Source organism: Rhincodon typus, chromosome 7 (assembly GCF_021869965.1).
Source record: "Rhincodon typus isolate 14 chromosome 7, sRhiTyp1.1, whole genome shotgun sequence".
Taxonomy (NCBI): Eukaryota; Metazoa; Chordata; class Chondrichthyes; order Orectolobiformes; family Rhincodontidae; genus Rhincodon; species Rhincodon typus.
The window spans coordinates 34,334,456-34,353,827 of NC_063338.1; the positions used below are offsets into that span (position 1 = coordinate 34,334,456).

The window sequence follows — 19,372 nt, forward strand, 5'->3', positions numbered from 1 at the left end:
ACAGAGTCACAGACTCCTACTTCTTGCTGCTTGAATTAAAGGTCACTCATCAGCTCCATGCTATTTTGTTAATTAAATAGCTACATGTTTGCAAAACAGTTTCCTAAAATCACTACCAGGAAACTAATAAGCATACTTCCTCTGTTCACTAATCCCCAAAGCTGCAAACTTGGCTAACAACAAACATTTTCTATTTGACATGCTACTGGCCTTCAGCCAACTCCCACAAAGCTCCAATGCCTCCACTAACCAAGCCCTGCAGCTAATTTTGAGTTGCAATTCCTTCCATCTCTCCTGCCTCTATTGACAAAGCATCATTGTTGGCCTCAGGCCCATTTCCTTCAAGCCCCATTAACTGATACTGCAGGCACAGGCATCCCATGCAAATTTCTGCCTCGGCTTGCCACATTGCTGTTATTCAACCTCTTTAGCAGACCTTAATCCCTCTTCAGAAATTATTACAGCACACAAAGAGGTCACTCTGCCCATTGTGTATGCAACGACTAGTGCTACTTCTTTAGTCCTTTGTTGACCAGCTTGAATCTTTTTTCCCCCCAGCGCCAGTACTGCTTAAAGCCCCACTTGGTCTGTCTTGACATACGTACACTTCAACATTTGTTGCATGTTGTTGAGTTTGACAGCAGTAACTAAACTGGCAGTCTCATTAAAATTACCTCATGTTTAATGCTGCTTTAGAATCTGGTCATCCCAACTAGAGTCAGAGTCATTAGAGTACAGAAAAGACTATTCAGCCCATCAGGTCCATGCCATTTCTTGTTAAACAACAAATCAGCCCCATATCCCACTCTACGTCTACAGGCCTACAAACTTTCTGTCTCTTAAACACCTAATCAATTTCCTTTTCAAATCATTCATCATCCTCCCTTCTACATCCTCATAACGTATGTTAATAAACTGAAACACGTTGCCTATGAAAAGGTTCTCCCTCTCAACCCCCCACCACATCTCTTATCCAAAACCTTTAAGTTGTGTCCTATTGGCTAAAGGGAACAGTGCATTCTTTTCCATATCTTATCCAAACCTGTCAGAATTTTACACAGCTCAATCTTTCGTCCAGTCTCCTTTGCTCCAAAATAAAAATTTCTCCAACCAGACTTCTTTCTAAAAATCTCCAACCTACAAAGTGCTTCATATTTCATTTCCTTAGATACAAAATAGCAGGATCATTAATTTTGTGTAACGATGGCCAGTCCGAAAAAGGAGCCTAAAGACTAACGGTGCTTTTTGCAATAATGGACAGCAACCAAGCTGTGTTAGGCTTTCCATTTAACTTAACTAAACGTGCTCACTAAAGTAAGAGTTCATTAATGTGTGGAAGTACAAAAGAATTTATTTTACTGAATACCGCTATGGCTCAATGGTCTAATAAGAAATAAGAATAGCTGAACGGAACAGCCAAACTGCTTGTTAACAGACTTCACAAATAACCTTAGACATAAAAAAATGAGTGTGGAATACATAAAAGTAATGGAACTTATAGAAGTTGGTTTCATGATGGGAAGTAGCAAAATGATCAGGAAGAAGAATTTAACATGCAACACGGAAGGCACAAGGAAAGAGTGATTGATCAAGACCAGAAAATATGCACAAACGTGCAAAAAGCCATCAGTGGGTTAACAACATTAAGGCTGGATTTTCTCCTCTTTAAACATCATCCTAGTTTTTCCTCTCACTCTTGTACTCAATTTAACCCTTGCTGGCTCCCCTCTCATCCCACTGAAGTTAGCCCTCTTCCAATTTAGGAGTTATATATTGGATTTTTTCCTTTTCCACTGCTAAACATTATGAGACAATGAGTGCTGTTACCCAAGCCTTACGCCATTACCCGAAGAACATTCAGGTCTCCAAGAAAAATTCTCCTGAATAATTTTCAGAATGCCCTACCTCTCCTTACCCTTTATATTCAAGTTATTCAAATCAATGTCTGAGATTCTGGTGCAGATCTGCCAGTCTGGCTCTCACACTCTCACTATTTGGAGGGTCATTGAATACCCCCTGGAAACATGAACATTCTCCTTTTACTTCTCAATGCCAAATGATTCTGAATTATCCTCTCCAGGAAATTCTCTCTTTTCAACACCTTAATTAGTACCAGTGAATGGCGTGTGTGCACACACACACACATACTCCCAAAGTTGCTGTCTGATCTTCTATATAATAAAGGTGAGCAATGACACAGTCTTATTCCTATTATTAGTGCAAAATCTGGGCACTTATGTAGGGCACACATTTCTAGTGGGAGTTCCAATCTCGAGAAGAAACAGTGACTTGACCAATAACAATTACTTAGCATTTCAATAGGTGGTGCTGCATTATCCACTTTCCACAAAACACTAAAAAATTGTTCCCAAACAAATCTGTACCATTTGAAACAAAATAAAATTATGAATCTCACAATGCTACGTTCAAACGTATCCCCAGAATTGTACCTTATATCTTTTTAATTTGTTCAGGAAGGTTGTGGACTCTGATACTTCAATTGATTCCAAGATGGCTGAGGCATCAGCAAGGTGGGCCCAGTGGCGAGTTATGACACCAAATCGTGGCAACTTTGGCATTGATGGGTCTGGCACAGGCAGCAGTGAGGCACAGGACACAAGGTGGTGACATTCATGGGTCTAGAGCAGGAGGCATTTGAACTCAGCTCAAGTCTCATGGCAGCGACGAGGGGGCTCCGGACATTTTCTTTTCCTTTTGTTTCTGTTTCTTTAATTTTGGCTGTGGTTTTTAATTCTAACTATTGTATTCTAAAATGGCGCCAGACAGAAGCAACTCTGTACACTTTTCACTGTACTCCTGCACTCTGGTACATGTGACAACAAAATCCAATCTAACAGTTTTTGGTTTGACTAAAAGATATTTTAAGTTAACAACCAGAAATCACATCTGTGCATTCTGACATTCTGCAGAATTTCCTTGAAATGTAATCTGCGTATTAAAAGGAACTGAAGGGTAGAAGGTGGTGTCCCTGTAGGATAATTTTCCAAAAGTCTCAAAACCTTTAATTTCAGGCAAATGAAGAAAATCACAAACATATTAATACTCAGCTTTTCAGAGATAAACAGAAAAGGTGAAGAGCAAAACCCCTTATCACCTTGTAAGGGAAATCGATCATTGCTGGTCACATTCTTGTCCATCTCCTCTGCAGCCATGGCCAGCAAATGTTATCTTGCTGACATTCTTATTTCTTATTGTTGTTGTAAATTCAATTAAAATGATTCCCCTCTGAACCAATTCTGAAGAATGTCAATTATTTTATATGAAATTGGATACTACATAAATGAATAATTAAATTTGTGTGTCTTTTTTTGCTTGTTAAAATTTATGCTAATTGTATTGGACAAGCAGAGCTCCAGAGGGCACATTCTGTGGTCCTCATATAGACAGAAAGTGCCCTTCAAGAAATTGTCCATCTTGCATAAATCTCACGAAAGGAATTGCTTCAACTCATCACGTTTGTGCTAACTCTTTTAAAGAGCAGCGCTTACTCTCACCATGTTGTTTTTTGATTGCAACACTGTAAAGTTCATCATTTCCAAATAATTGTCCAACTCTCTTTTCAAATAATTTATGAAATTAGCTTCCACAATCTCCTCAGTGGGAAGACTGACAACTCTCCATGAAAAATAGGTTCTCCTCATTCCTCCTCTGGATCATTTCTCAATGATGCCAATTCTACAATTTCTCATCACTGACCTGCTCATTGCAGGGAATAATTAACCTCAAACTAACAAACCCTCTCATCATCCTCAGCATCTCTATTAGCTAATTTCTTGCTCCTGAGAAGGTTAAGAGATGTCCTAACTTTTCCAACCTATCCTTGTAACTAAAGTATTTATAATCATAAATATTCTAGATTTTTTTTGAAAAATCAAAATGTGGCCTTCAAGGATTTGTGTAAATGGACACCAATGTTTTTGCTCATCCATGAGTTTCAAAATTATATGATTTTTAGTAAACTGTGTTTCCACATTAACTCTTGCAAACTGCATCACTTCACAGCTCACTTCAATTAGTTCCACAGATATTCCATCAACCTAATGGGTACAATTGATGAACATAATGTCTAATATGTTGCCAGGCTTCCTATCTTATTAAACTTTATGCTGTTCCTTTAATCTAACTCCAGGCCATTTATAAAAATGGAAGAATAATGACACTGAAAACTGATAATTAAAAAGAACCTTTTCCATTTTGAAGCACATCTATGCTTTTCTTTCTGTCACTAAGCTTATTTTGTGACTATGCCATCCACATTTTTAATAAAGCCTCCTGTCAAATATCTTCTTGAAGTCCATACAACACAACCTTTACTGCACTACCTTGATCAACTTGACGTTATTTGATCAAACCCAATCCAGTTAGTTACCACACAATTTATCTTCAAGACTATCCATTCTGGCTGTCCCTGATTAACCCATGCCTTTCCAAACAAAAGTTTATTTAGGTCCATCAATGTTAAGCTTATTGACTTCTAGTCTCCCCAATTTATCCCACTCTTGTGACTTTAAGTAGAAAACCCCCCAGGTCTCCAGCACTACTCAGATATCCAATAGGAACTGTTAGATTATGACCAATCTCAGTTATTTCTACTTTGGTTTCTTCCTATAATTTAGGAGGAACTCCACCTGGACCAGGTGACATGCCATCTTTCTCCACTATGCAGATTTTTGTTAAGACATTAAGCAGACAATTTTCTCCTAAAATGTTTTAACTAACACCAGAGCAGCACAGTGGCTCAGTGGTTAGCACTGCTGCCTCATAGTGCCAGTAACACAGATTTGATTCCAGCCTCTGGTAACTGTTTGTGTGGAATTTGCACATTCTCCCTGAGTCAGCCTGAGTTTCCATTGGATGCTCTGGTTTCTTCCCACTATCCAAAGATGTGCAAATTAGGTGGATTGGCCATGCTAAATTGCCCAAAGCATCCAAGGATGTGCAGGCTAGGTGGATTAGCCATGGGAAATGCAAGGTTACAGGGATAGGGTAGGTGGTGGATCTGGGTAGGATTCACTTCAGAAGGTTGATGTGGACTCGATGGGCCAAGAGGCCTGCTTTTCCAATGTAGGGATTCTAACATAATGGATACAGTGGCAAAAGGTGCTTGAAGATACGAACAGGAGGGAATGTGTAGAAGATGAAGTCTGAGGGGAAAGGTGGCTTCAAAATGAGTCAAGAGCTGTTTGAATGCCTCTGACTTTGTAATGATTTTGCCAAAAATAAGCGTCAGAGTGCCCACCCTCCCTTCCCCTAATCCCAAAAGAGCTAAAGTACAGCTTTTAAAAGTGTTTCAAAGCTACCTTCCCACACCTTCTATGTTCCAGGACTCTGTTCCCCATCTCCCACTAAGAGACCTGAAGTTGCTATGTTCACAAATCCTGCAATAACATTGCAGGTGCTTGCTGAATTCAGGATCCCTACTAAATCCAAGACCTCCTTCAAACAATGTTTTCAAATTCAAGTATCTCTCCAAGTGACCATATATCAAGGACCAAAGTTATCAGATTCTTCCTCTGCAGTATTCACAGAGACTGCAAACCTTCAGTCTCAAGTGCTGACAGATTCCAGGAGTCTACTTCATCATATTATTAGATCCCAAGGCACCAGCTTAGTGCTATCAGATATTGAACTGGATCTCTTGCTAATGGTCTCATGACTGTCTCCAGTATTTATGTCAATGACTGATCCTGGTATTTGGCACAACATTCTCATTTTTATAAAACACCAATAAAATATGCAGCAAAATATTTGATAGTAATTCATCGAAAGTGTTACAAGCAGCTAATAGCCAAATTTGGTGATGTGAAATGGGTACTTTATGGAAATTAACTCAATATGAAACATAAATGCTATTTCTTTGGAGAAGAAAAGAAAAAAGTTTCAAAACACAGAAGGCAGTTTAAATAAGCTCTCCTGCCCAACAAAATCTGTATAAATGCCCTCTGGCTTCATCAACACCCTTCAGTGTATGGTGGTGAAGTGTTGCCAGGCTTCCTATCTCATTAAACTTTATGCTGTTATTATTGCTATTATCGCTACCCCTGTGCACATTAATATGAAAACTGAAAATGAATCTGTATCAAGGTTTATGAATGACCAAAAGTTCAAGAGTAAAAACAAAACAAACGTTGGAAATACTCAGCAGGACAGATACATTTGTTGCATGGAAACATATTTAAAGTTTCAGATTGATGTCCTTTCATCACAACAGAGGGATGAGAACTCATGACAGTCCTGATTAAAGGTCTTCTCAACCTAACTGTTTCTCTTTCTACAGATGCTGCCTGACCTGTTGAGTGCTTCCAGTGATTTTTGTCTATTTCCCAACTAACTTTTGTATTAAAGTTCAAGAATAAAAGTTCAAGAAACATTTAGTTTTCCCTAAAATATTAATTCTTTAAAAATTCAAAGTAATGATAAAATGTAATTATACAATTTGAAAAAGAAATCCCTCAGCAAACAATGTGCAATTTAATTCATGTGCTGAATGCTTACTTCTTAACTGGTCACAAAAATCCAAAAGTACAAACAACAGTTCAAACATTCAGTGCAGAGTCAAATCAAAAAAGGTGTTTGAAAGAAAACAACACAGTGCCATTTACATAAAACGAAGAAATCCGTGAACTGTAGTGAAGGAGAAACCTAAAAGGTCCACATAATTATCCTGCTAACAAGTGTTAAGCTTCTAAAATTGCATTAGCAAATGAAACAGTCATGCCTACTGGAAACACAACAGTTCCAATACATCATTTTAGTTGCTAGGTGTTGCACCAAGCCAATCCATATTAATATCACATCTGCTAGAAAACCATGGAGTTCAAACTGTCATGAACAGGTAAATTATTTTCCCATTACTTGGCTGAGCATTAATAATTTGCACACAATGCCACAGGCAAAATCCATTGATATTAGTCCAAAATCAAGTAACAATTAATGAGAACCATTCATCCACATGAGCAGAATAAATCCATGCAATTAAATTTGCGCATGCACTATGGTTGTTAAAGCACATCAAGTAAAAAATTAATTATTTTTTCAAACACAGGCAAAAAATGTCCATGATTAAAAAAATTGCATATATTAGAAATTCAAACCCGCCCCTAACAATTAACAGACTTATTTTCTCCATTGGCTCAAGGGTAATTTAAGCAAATTAATTCCCAATATATAATCAACACAGACATGGCACACTGAATACTGTAATTTCAACAGTGTTATTATACCTGTCAAGGGAGCGTTCCAGCTGTCTGATCGAGTTGAATTGTTTGCCATACAAATAATTATGTTTTCTCATTGTTATCTTGAAATAAGAATTAGGAGGTGTAGGCCATTCAATCCCTTGAACCAATTTGCTAAGATCATGGTTGATCTGTTTGTGACTATCCCATTACCTATTGACTCCCTTGTCAAAGAAGAACCTATCTAATCAGGTATTAAAAATAGTTGATGATCCTGCCTCCACTATTTTCTTCCAAGGTTTAAGTTTTTTTGATTTTCATTTTTGGTCAAAGGAACTCAAATTAGAAGGAGGAAAGGCATATACTGTCACACGACCTCCCTAAAAAGTGAAGTGCTGTAAGTAAACCTATCCTTTTGATAGCATGCAAAAATTGTGTGGGTTAGGATAGCTACAAGTTTAACAGTTCTAATTAAGCACTTTTTTTTGAGTTATTCTATTACATTAAATAGGGTAACATAAAACCCAAGTTGCTTATTGAGAAATAATAAAACCAACTCCTCACATATTCCCAGATTGTGCTAAGCCAGGGAAAAAGCATGTTGACAGCCTACATATTTCAAGACATAAACGGCTATTCTTTAAAAATGCTTCATTTAAATGTTTATTTAATTTTTTAAATAAAACTCTTCCAAATATTTTAAACAGAAAAAGAAAACAACAGTTTGAAACAGGTTCTTTGCTATTATTTAGTTTGATTTGGAGTCTATGCAGAACTCTTTTTGTATAAGCATGCACAAATGACTTCTGAGGACTCCTGGCTGCACCAGAGTGTCCTGTGTATGTGACAAAACTGCAGGAACGAAAGAACTATGATTCTATGCCATTTTTATTTCGACATTCCGACAGCTGTTTGCAGAAGAACTGCCATTCAAGAATTCAAAACAAAGGTTGAACAGGACTTGAATATCACCTTGACTGGCAGCAATACCCAGCAACACTTGAACTGAGACAGAAATTTCTGACAAGCCAAACCCAGATGACCATATACGTATTTTTTGATGGCTCGGCTAGTGAGCTTAGCAGCCCTCCTCACACCAGCAAGCTAGTTTATTAAAAAACATAAAATTAGGTATTTCATGAATGTGGGTTTGATGAGGGACTGTTAATGAACAAAGGCTCCAGTTCTCTCTTTTCCTTCCCTTGCATTTCAAGGTCAAAATAGAAATCATTCACAAAAGAAAATTTTCAAATTCTGATACTTAAAACACCTATGAACTCCTTTTAAAATAAAAAGCATAAAGGAGATTATGTTCCAGGATGTGGATAGTAATTCTGCTCGGCTATATGTATCGGAACAGTGAGACTTGTGAGCAGCATTGAGATAAGCCCATGTCAAGAGTTCAACTCTGGTATCTTCTCCCAGGTGGAATGAAGCTTAGTAACAAGGATGCGTTTGGAACATCCATTTCTTATAAAGCAAACAATACAATATAGTTTCCCAATTAAATAGAACAGAACTTTCTGACAGCGATGAGAGAAAAATAAGGTTTGATAATTTTAAAAATGAACAAGTAACGTTAGGTCACACCAACAAAAACAGGCTGTTGTAGGTTAATGAGCTGAAACTTATTTGGCAGTTTCTAACCACTCATAAGGCTAGTTCATTGGCCTGGAATTTCCTCCACTGAAACAACCCAAAATATTGGGCCTGTAAATGTGCTTCATTTCTATGACCACTCTGCCACTGTCATCCTTTTTACATTCAATTTTACTGTGAATCACATTAGAATATGCTTAAACATAAAGATAAGGATATGACAGTACAAACAACCAAGACCCAAGAAAAGCACCAAAATTACACCTTTTTTTATTTAAAATAATTACAAAAATGAAAGTCTCAACTACCACTTTGGGGGACCAAGAGTAGATGTGGTTTCAGAGCTACTTTCCAGGCTTCACCCATAACTTAGATTCATTTGTCTATTAAGAATCTCTCTCTTTCATTTAGCACTTTAAGACAGTTAAAGAAGCTTTACTATCATAAAGTCAGGATTATACAAAGGGCGTAAAAATACATCAAAAGGAACCGGGGAGGAGAAACAGCACAAGGATCAGTGAGAATGAACTTTTTAAAAAGCTGGTGAAAAATTGTTTCATGTTGAGCCTGAAAATCTGGCCACAATTATAATAGCACCTTTAAGCAAACACTATCATAAGAAGCTCATATAAAAGGCTCTGAGACCTTCAGGGCTTTCTTTGATTCAGTAATGGGATGTGGGTGGCTCTGGCTAGTTAGCATTTATTGACATCCCCAATTGCCCTTGAGAAGCTAGTTGAGAGCAGAATTCTTAAACCACTGCAGTCAGTGTTGCAGACAGATCAAACATCGCATGTTAAGGATGAAGTTCCAAGATTTTGACACAGCAGTGAAGGAATGGCAATATTATTCTGAGTCATAATGGCCTAGAGGGAAGGGAAATGTGCAGGTGGTGATGTTGTCATGTTTCCGCTTCCTTTATGCGTGGGATTAGATGATGAGTTCACAAGAGCCTTAATGAGTTGTAGTACATCATCTTGGAGATGGTACTCGTTGCTGCCACTCTATTTCATGGTGAAGGGAATAAATGTTGAAGTTTTTAAATGGAAAGCCTATTAATCGGCCTTCATTGTACTGGATGGTGTTGGAACTGCAGTCAAACAGACAAATGGAGAGTTTTTCACACTCCTGACTTGCCCCTTGTGATGGAAAGGCCTTGAGTGAGCTACTTGGCACATAATTCACAACATCTAGCTGCTCTTAAGCCACAGATGGGTCTTAATTTGGAGAGAAAGATCCATAGCTGACCTTATAGGATCCAGGAGAGTTCAGCATATTATGTCTACACGCACAACCTCTCAGCCAAAATTCCATGATCTTTTACATCTCAGAGGTTGTTCTGCTTGTCTCGAGGCAAGTATGGAAGAAATTCAAGGCTGTTGTGTTTACATCAGCATTATTTCACGTACTCAAAATCAAAATTTGCCATTCAATACTTCAGAGACCAAGACCATGAAAAGTTAATACTATTCAATGTGTTATCTCAAAATTGTAAGTCATGAAGCAACAGAAACTAGAAGTTAACCAAACCAAACAGTTAATGCTGCCAAGTTTATGTTTGAATTTCCACTGCACAGCAAGGGATGCCAAAGAAAAGGAACAAAGTTAGAGCAGATTAAAAGATTTCATCATTGAATGGATGTAAGATAAAGTAACTGGTACACTGCTGCAAAAAAAAGGTCAACTTCAGCAATCAGGAAACGCGGGCGAAAGGTTAATTTATGATTCATGGTCTGGTGTCCCGATGACCTGTGAAGCAGCTGAACCAACTGTATCCCTGGGGTATGGGGAGCTTACCTAGCAACCTGTTATATGTTCACAGCTCACTGACAATCTGATGATAAGAGCAAGAGTGAGCCTCCAAGTCTCTGTTTCCTGGGGTATAATCCCAACGCTTCACCCATTTTAGTGCATCTGCACCCAAATAGATACTTATACTTTTTAATGTTAATTCGGAATGAATTATAAATTGGATTGTCACTTGGCTGAAAATTATAAATGTTCCAAACACTACATCTGAAAAATCTCACCTTGGACATTTATTTTTCATGTTAATTAATACTAAAGGCACTATAAAAATGCCTATGTTTACGAATGGCAGCAAATTATATTTAAAAATGGGCAATGAAGGAGGACAAAGGTGATCCCAAGATATTCGCAGATTTTCAGGAACTGGACGAATAATGAATTTATGACTGCTCAAAGTATCAAGTAAAAATGTTACATATTGAAGGAGCACAATAAAAAAGGCAGATTGCCCAAAATATCACAATGTAAAACAGCAAGTGATAATGAACTGAAATATTAACAAATGTAAACTTTTGAAAACTCTTTTCAGCTAAGACTATCAGCAGAGCAAATAGTGAAAGACTATTTCGACATTTTAAATGCCAGTGACAGTTTTAAATTATGAGCCACTAAAACAAAAGGCAAGGATAAATTTCTTCATGCAAAAACTTTGCTGAAGCATTAAATGCCCAACTGGGAATGATTAAGCCAAAGACCATTGCTGTTTTATGAGAAAAATAGATAAATATTTGCAGCATAGGAATACACAGGATGAGAAAGATCTATGACAGATGGATTAATTATGGATAAACAGATTTAGCAGGGAGAAAATGGCCCAAAAAGCTGCACTGTATATTGTAAACATATATGGTTCTATCATTAAAATCAAATGAAACAATAGTAAACTCTGAAAATGTTACAGTACCTATCATAAACTGGCAACCAAACTATTTCAGATGCTGAAAACAGATCAGTATAAGAACTTTAGGTAAGAAGCAATAAAAATTGAGTGAAAAGCATATTCTAATGGGCGGTTGGCTAGCCTTGGTGGGGGGGGGGGGGGGGGGGGGAGCGGTGTTGAAACCTAGAATATAAACTATGGTAACAGTATGAAACCAATAAATGAGATGTTTATAAAATAAATCAATGAATGAACAGATATCAAATTCACAGCACAAAACTCAAGATCACTGCAAACAGATTTACGATACATAAATGCAATGTCACTGACTTGTTCAGTGTCCCCTGAATATCAAAGTTCAGCTGTTCCAAATTTTTGTTCTACTGTTTGCTAGGAGACTATTATCCAATGTCTGAATATGTAATAACTGAGCCACCCAAGTCCCAAATTCCAAATCTCAGCCTAGTAAGACATTACCAAGGGCTCATCTGGAGAACTGTGATAATTTGTTTCTTGCGCACACATTAATATAAAATGGCCAAAACAAACAAACTTCCCAGGGTTTCCCACTGTCTTAAAAGCTACAAGCATACAATATACACAATATTACTGTTTGAATATTGAAGATTTACCAGCTCCAATTCCCTCCCTAGGTACTAACAAAACTAAACTTAAGGTAACAAGCTTGATTTTATTGTTGTTGGTTTAAAATATAGGCAAAATACTAGATTTATTAAAGAAAATGTTTTGAGTTTTAAAAAATTCCAGTTCAGGCTCTAGTTACTTTATAGATATAGGTGCAAAGAGATCAAATGGACAAATGTAGAAGGATTGTTTCCACAAAAGCAGGAGGATAACCTTACTGAATTCTTCAATTATTGTGCTTAATATCAGGTGGCATAATACAAGCAGTTAATGTTAACTATTCAAACAAGATGTAGATTAACAATCTAGCATGGATTAGAATCAAGAAACAAAAAGATAGAAATTGAATATTGTCCCAACTGAGCAAACATGACAAATCCCACAATCAGAAACTCCACTCCACAAGACCCACAAGCTTAAGATCGCTCATTCACTTCTAGTCAAACTATTGGGAGAGTGCTTCCTCTTTGTCCCATCACAAATCAGTTTTGTCTCCAGCTACCAACCAAGCAGGACATCTTTCCAAATTTCACTCTCCTTAGTTTGATCAGTTCCATTTCAGTTTCAGCATTCCATTCAAGAGGCATAAAGAAACGAAGCTGGGTAACAGAGTACAGCATCTCTTTTCGAGCTTGAATCATTGTACGTCATTGCTAGTCACGACAAAATGTCAAAAGCAGGGGAAATGCTTGCTATTGAAGAGGAAAGTAAACTCACCATTTGAACATTTTCTCGTGGCTGAAGATAACATTATCCAAACTGACTGTACACTGAATGACAGCCACTAAATATCTGCTCCACCATCAGTCTGGTGTAAACAGGGTCGATAGATGAAAAAAATACTTTCCCGGTTGGTAATTTTAAGAGAGAGCAACTCACAGCAAGGGGCACCAGCAGCAATCATTTACTTTTTCCATCACTAGCAACTTACCCAGAGAAACAGCGAATGAAACCACTATGCAAGATGATATTGACAGTCTCTGAAGCCACATGCGCTGCCCTCTTTATGATATAGGGTTGCAATGCAAAATGGGGCTTACAGAAAGCACTGCATACACCAAATGACTGTGATCAACAGGGCTAATGAGACTGAAACTCACATCTGCCTCTGTACACTGTAGAACAATGCTTTTGTTTAAAACAAAAACAGCATGATTAAGAAATCTAAAATTACATCATTAGAAGCTGACAAAAGCAAAGCTAAACTATCACTTAGAGGTTAGTCTCCTTACATACACCAGCTCTGTGATAACTCTTCCTGACGCTGGCATGCTGAAAATCAGAATGAATGCAGAATCAATCCCTTGACAGATAATGATTAATCATTGCTGTAAATGGTCAACATCAAAAGGCCAGCAATTCCCAAGCCAGTAACTAAACCTTCCTCACTGCGAGAAAAAAATACAAAATGCTGGTTAGGAGAGCTTTTCCAAGAGTTTTGAAATAAACAGGCAATATGAAACAACGCAGGAGTAACTGTTTCACTTGTAACACAAACATTAGGTCTACAAAAACAGTTTAAGCTCCATCAATTACAGGGGCCAACCCTTGAACGATGTATAAGTGTTGAACGGGCCCACCTCTCTACTGAGTCTTAACGTTATCGAATATAGATTTCTACAAGCTATCATTCTGGACTGCCTCAAGTCTATTTGACATATTAATCAAGCAAAGAACAGAGGGCATTTAATTTCACACACTTTAGTTATAAGCAGAAACGACATTCCAATACCTCTTAGCAAAACTGTAATTCCAAAAAAGGTTCTAAACTCAACAGCACAGCCTCAGAACTAGCCAGTTCTGACGGACGTGAGAACCACTTTATGCAGGTCCCTGAAACAATACACTTAGAAGCGAGCAGGTTAGAGTGTGGGGACCCCTAGCTGCACACACTGAGCTGAGCTTCATAGGCAGCTTCTCTCCCAGACACAGGCATGGGCTAGGGGGCGCGCTTAGACACACGCGCGTTCACGCAGAAAGCTCATCACCGCGAATTCTTCCAGATATTTTATGTTTTATATTAAAAAAAATAGATACGGTGCTACAAAAGGGGGGAGAAAAGTATTAGGGTAGTTAAAGTTTCACAGTCTAAAGCAGAGAGAAGCGCAGTGGCTGGGTAACTTTCTGTGTCTTTGAATGACGGGGCTGGAGTCACAACGACAGTCATCTCCAGCAGAAGTTTCTCTCGCTCTCCGCTGTTTTTCATCTTAAGGCGTCTCGCCCTGTCCAACCAAGTGGCCTCCTCCTGCCCAAACAGACCAGCCCTGCAGATGAACTGGGAACAGACAGACTGCCCTCTTCCTTGAGCTGCACTTGTTCCCAATCGCTGTTAACTCCCAAGTTTCAAGGAGAGGACTTCACTGCGGCCGCTTTCTTACACTCACTCTCACAGACAGACACACACACACACAACACAGACAGAGAGACAGAGCAGTTTCACCGAATATCTCAGTGCAAAATAAAACAAACAACGCTCTTTTCAATATTCGAAGTCAACTACTAAAAGATTTTCTTTAAAAGTTGTAAGTAATGCCTACTTTGTCTCAGGCTTGTTCTTTTGGCTGATTCGTAGCGCACCTCTTATTCTTTTGGTTGTTGCTAGGTTTACCAGTGTTTCCCCTTCCCTCCGGAATCTCTGGGGTTGGAAAGTTGAATGACGTAAAGCCGGCCAGTACTGTGTATTGAACACAAGGCGCCAGCTTCAAAAGCCACAGTGTGCATTCCGTTTAAAGGGGGGAGAAGCTGACCACCCAATGTGACAATCTACACAGCATCCAGTGTTCTCTTATTATCCGCGACTTCGCCTTTGCTGGAAAAGGCGTCACGGCGCTTGATAAATCACACAGGGGGACATAAAATCATGCTTCATCAGCCAGAGTAGAAAGTCTCATCCACGTTATTTGAAAGGCTGCGATAAATGGTGAGGACAATGTGAGAAGAGTCATTCTGAGGGTTGCAAGTAGCCAGCGTAAATATCGAAAGAACGTTCCATACTTGCCATGTTGACCTAACCTCTTGCCAGATGCTATTTTGTTAATTGAATGTTAAGGAGACAGAGAGTTCGCCAAGATCTGTGAAACTATTTTTTTTTGAAAAATGCCAAAAGTCCATCTTAGGAAGGGTACACATAACACGCGGAGAAATAAGCAGACCCGCCCTTCGGCAAATTGTCACTACAACAAATAATTTAAAAATCAATAAATCAAAGAGAACACTTTTTAAATAAAATAACCATATTGCCACCCTCTCCCATCATGTCCTGCGGTGCCCATCAGTCTTGGCAGACAAGACACAATTGCTTCTCTCAGTGATTGCCCACCACCTGCTGGGTATTACAATGTTTTCAATTTTATGTTGTGGATTTATCTAGTGTTTTGCTTCATTAGATAAAAGTAATAGTGTGAGTTGCACATTCAGTTTTTTTTATCTGTTTGTTGTCACATAGTTTTTAACTTTAGCATCAGTCATTTATATTTAGCTTTGCATGTTTGTTTGTCACCTCTGTTATACTTGTTTATTAGCCTTATCGATGTTTACAACTACATCTAAATTGCTCTATTTGGACCCTAGAGCTATTTCAATACCACTGCGCAGTCAACAGTTCCCTGAATTTGTCTCCAATTCTCCTGTTGTCACCAAGTCCCCCAATTGGCTCATCCAAATTGCTGTTCAGTAAAATTCCCAGCTCTTTATCCCCTAAATATGAAAATTGCAGACGAGTATGGACCTGGTGCAGAGTAAGCCTGGTTAGCTATCATCAGACCTGGCTCTATTGTGATCAATTTTGTGGAAAGGCAATATAAAAGAAAGGGTATAAATCTAAAGGGGATGCAGGATCAGATGGACCCATCTAGATGACACATTTCTAAGGAAAAGTCATACCAGATTTGAAACATTAACTCTGCTTTCTCATCACAGATGCTGCCAGACCTGCTGGGATTTCCAGCATATTTGTTTTAGATTTCCATTGTACACAGTATTTGCTTTAACTTAACCCATTTATATGTGTGCATTAGTCATTGAAGGTGGTGGGATGGTTAAAGACAGAGATTAACAAAACTTATACTATCCTATGCTTTACTATTGGGGGAATGGGAGTAATATAAAACAAAGAACTGCGGATGTTGGAGAGCTGAAATTAAAACAGACACTGCTGGAGAAACACAAAAGGTCAGGCAGCATCTGTAGAGAGCAAACCAGAGTTAATGTTTTGAGTCTAATGACCCTTTTTCAGAAATGAAAGCAGCTGGGAAATGATAATGTTTATGCTGATGATGGGGATGGTGTTGGAGTGGGAGAGAGTGAATCAAATAGATGGAGGTTGTGTCCAGAGAGAGAAAAGGAAGATGAAGCAGACAAAGGGATTGCTGATGATAATCTAGGAAAAAGATAAATGCTGAATGAGTGCTAACAGGAAGTATGATAGTTGAAAGTGGCTTGGCTGTGCTGGGAGCAACCCATAGAGAACACAACCTAGGAGTGTGTGAGTGGATAATACACATGGTGGAAGCTGTTCATCTCTGAAGTTGTAAAACGTCATGTTAAGTCCTGAGATCTGTAAGTCTTCTAAGTGGAAGATATGACTTTTTTTTTCTATTGGAGCACTGCAGCAGACCTGAGACAGTAATGTTGGTATGGCTCAGTGGTTAGCACTGCTGCCTCACAGTGCCAGGAACCTGGGTTCCATTCCACTTTCAGGCAACTGTCTGTTTGGAATTTGCACATTCTCCCTGTGTCTGCGTGGGGTTGCTCCAGTTTCCTCCCACAGTCCAAAGATGTGCAGGTTAGGTAGATTGGCCATGCTAAATTGCCCGATAATGTGCAGGCTAGGTTGATTAGCCATGGGAAATGCAGTATTGCAGAGATAAGGGTGGGTCAGGGTGGGATGCTCTTCGGTGGGTTGGTGTAGATTCGATTGGTCAAATAGCCTGCTTCCACACTGTGGGGATTCTGCTCTATGAACGTGCTGGTGTGCTGAAGTGGCAGGCAAGTGGGAGCTCAGGGTCATTTTTACAGATATGTTCCTAAAACAATCATTCAGTCTGTGTTTCAGCTCCCCAGTGTAGAGGAGACTATGTTGATCTTTGGTAAAACAGTTGTCTGACCTCAGATCCGACTGCATCCAACTGCATCCAATTCTGGATGGTGCAATTTAGGAAAGTTGTGAAAACAATGGAAACAGTGTGGAAAAGATTTATGAGAATGGTTCAAGGATGAGGAGCTTTTATTATGAAGATAGTTTGGAGAGGTTGGGATTGTCTTCCTTGGAGGAGGGAAGGCTTGATAGCGATTTGGTACAAAATTGAAGGATCTAGACAGAGAGAAACTGCTCCCACTGTAGAAGGACTGAGAATGAGAGGACACAGGTTTAAAGTAATTAATAAGGGAAGCAAAAGTTTCACGATGAGAAGTTTTTTTCAAGCAGTCGCCCTGCAGAGCAATGCCTGAGAGTGTGGTGGAGGCAGGGTCATTCAAGGATTCAAAGGGAATTCAGTCATATGAAAAGGTAAAATGTGTAGGGTTATGAGGACAGAAGGGAGACTGGCATTAATGGAATTGCACTTTTGGAGAACTAAATCATGCATTCTGATATCTTTGTCTCTTTGCTATATCCCTCCCATCCTCTCCCCAGCTCTCAGCAAGTTCATTACTTCCATGCAATCTTCTCTTGCCCCCTAGACCCAACTTCTCATCATGCGATTGTTCCACAAACAGTTTGCTGAAATTATCTGTTCTATCACTTTGAGTTCTGTCCTCTTCATCTTTCAAAATGATTGCTATCAGCCTCTTTTCAAAAGCTGTTTCTTCCCAATTATTGATCTGCGTCCAAATTTCCATTCCTCCCTTCATTTCTTGATCATGCATTACCACAAGCTCCTTGCCCGCCTATACCAGGACATTGAATTCTTTCAGTCAGATTTTACTCTGTCTACCAAGATCACTCAGATAAAATTTATCTATTTTGTCTCTGTGACCCTTTCCAAGATTCCTTATTCTCTTCAGCATTTATAAGGGTTTTCAACATAGTTCACTTTATGTGTATCGTCTGTACTTAACAATCCACTATTTTAGCCTGGTTTTACTATTATCTGTTCTGAGAAGCTGATTATTTCCTGCAAAGACTTATCCTTCAGCCTTCATATTGATAATTATGGTAAGGCCCAAATTCCACCTTCTGGCCTCTACTTTTCATTGTTACATTACACTCATCAGTGATATCATTTTTATGTTGCCAAGCATTACAAATGTACTGAAAACCCTAGTCCTCTCCCAACAACTCACACACTGCAACACCTCCTCTTGTTAATTTAGATCAACAGCAAGATCATGGGAAATGCTATTTTCTTTATCTTGGGAGCTACTTCTCAATAAAAGCATGAGTAGATGGTAAAATTCATCATTACCTTCAATATGCCAGCTCAGCCTGAGGCCAGCTGAGGAAAAGAGTATCAAAGGACCAGGATGTCAAACTCAAGACAAAAGTCATGCTTTAGCAGAAGAAGTAACCCCAGGGTCCTCTCTGCTTTGGAGACTTGGACAGCTGTATCTCAAAACCATGTAAGAGCCTCCTCTTAGCAAAATCTAATTGAAAGAAGGATGGTATCTTTGCCATGACAATTTGCCTGCCTTGAGGCAGTAATCACACAAAACCAGCTTTGTTGGTCGGGACATGTATTTTGTATGCCTGACACCAGATTCCTGAAGCAACTGCTCGACTTGGAACTGAGTCATGCATAAGACTATCATGTAAACAGCAGAAATGCATTAGGGATATCTTCAAAATATTCACGAAGAGGTCAAACATCTCTACTCCTGTCATGTGGCTGACCAAAGTGGAGAATGCTAATTCAGGAAGATATTGAATTCATCAAGAGACTTTGCTGCGAAATGCAGTAGTGAGATAAAGGCATCAGAGAGAGTATGCAAGCCGCCATGCATGCCATCTACTCAACCCATCAAGCACGGACATAGCAATGCGCATCAGACTGGAGTAGTAGCAAGTTATCCTTAATCCAGAGGGACTGCCTATGAAACGATATACTTGTAACACACCCAGCTACATTTCTTGCAAACTACACCAAGTCTGAGATGATTCATATCATCCATTAGCTCAACATTAGAAACAGCAAAGCAATTGCATTTGGTTCCCATAGGAGAAAAAAGGACTGTACACCCCCACCTCCCACCCCCAAATTTACTGCATTCATTCTTTTGTCTTTGTTTTAGATGTTCTTTTCAT

The 19,372-nt window shown here is 38.9% G+C and overlaps 1 protein-coding gene across 3 annotated transcripts in view; it reads right to left on the minus strand.

Annotated features, from left to right (window-relative positions):
• Positions 1–14,914, minus strand: part of gulp1a (GULP PTB domain containing engulfment adaptor 1a) — a 336,837-nt gene extending 321,923 nt beyond the window's left edge. For 2 of the 3 annotated variants that reach the window (XM_048599477.1, XM_048599478.1), the window contains exon 1: positions 14,670–14,914. The gene's annotated coding sequence lies outside the window, so the exon portion shown is untranslated. Of the gene's footprint in view, positions 1–13,864; positions 13,971–14,669 lie in introns of those variants that run through there. The other variant, XM_048599480.1, reaches the window with a different exon arrangement.
• Positions 14,915–19,372: the final 4,458 nt, after the last annotated feature.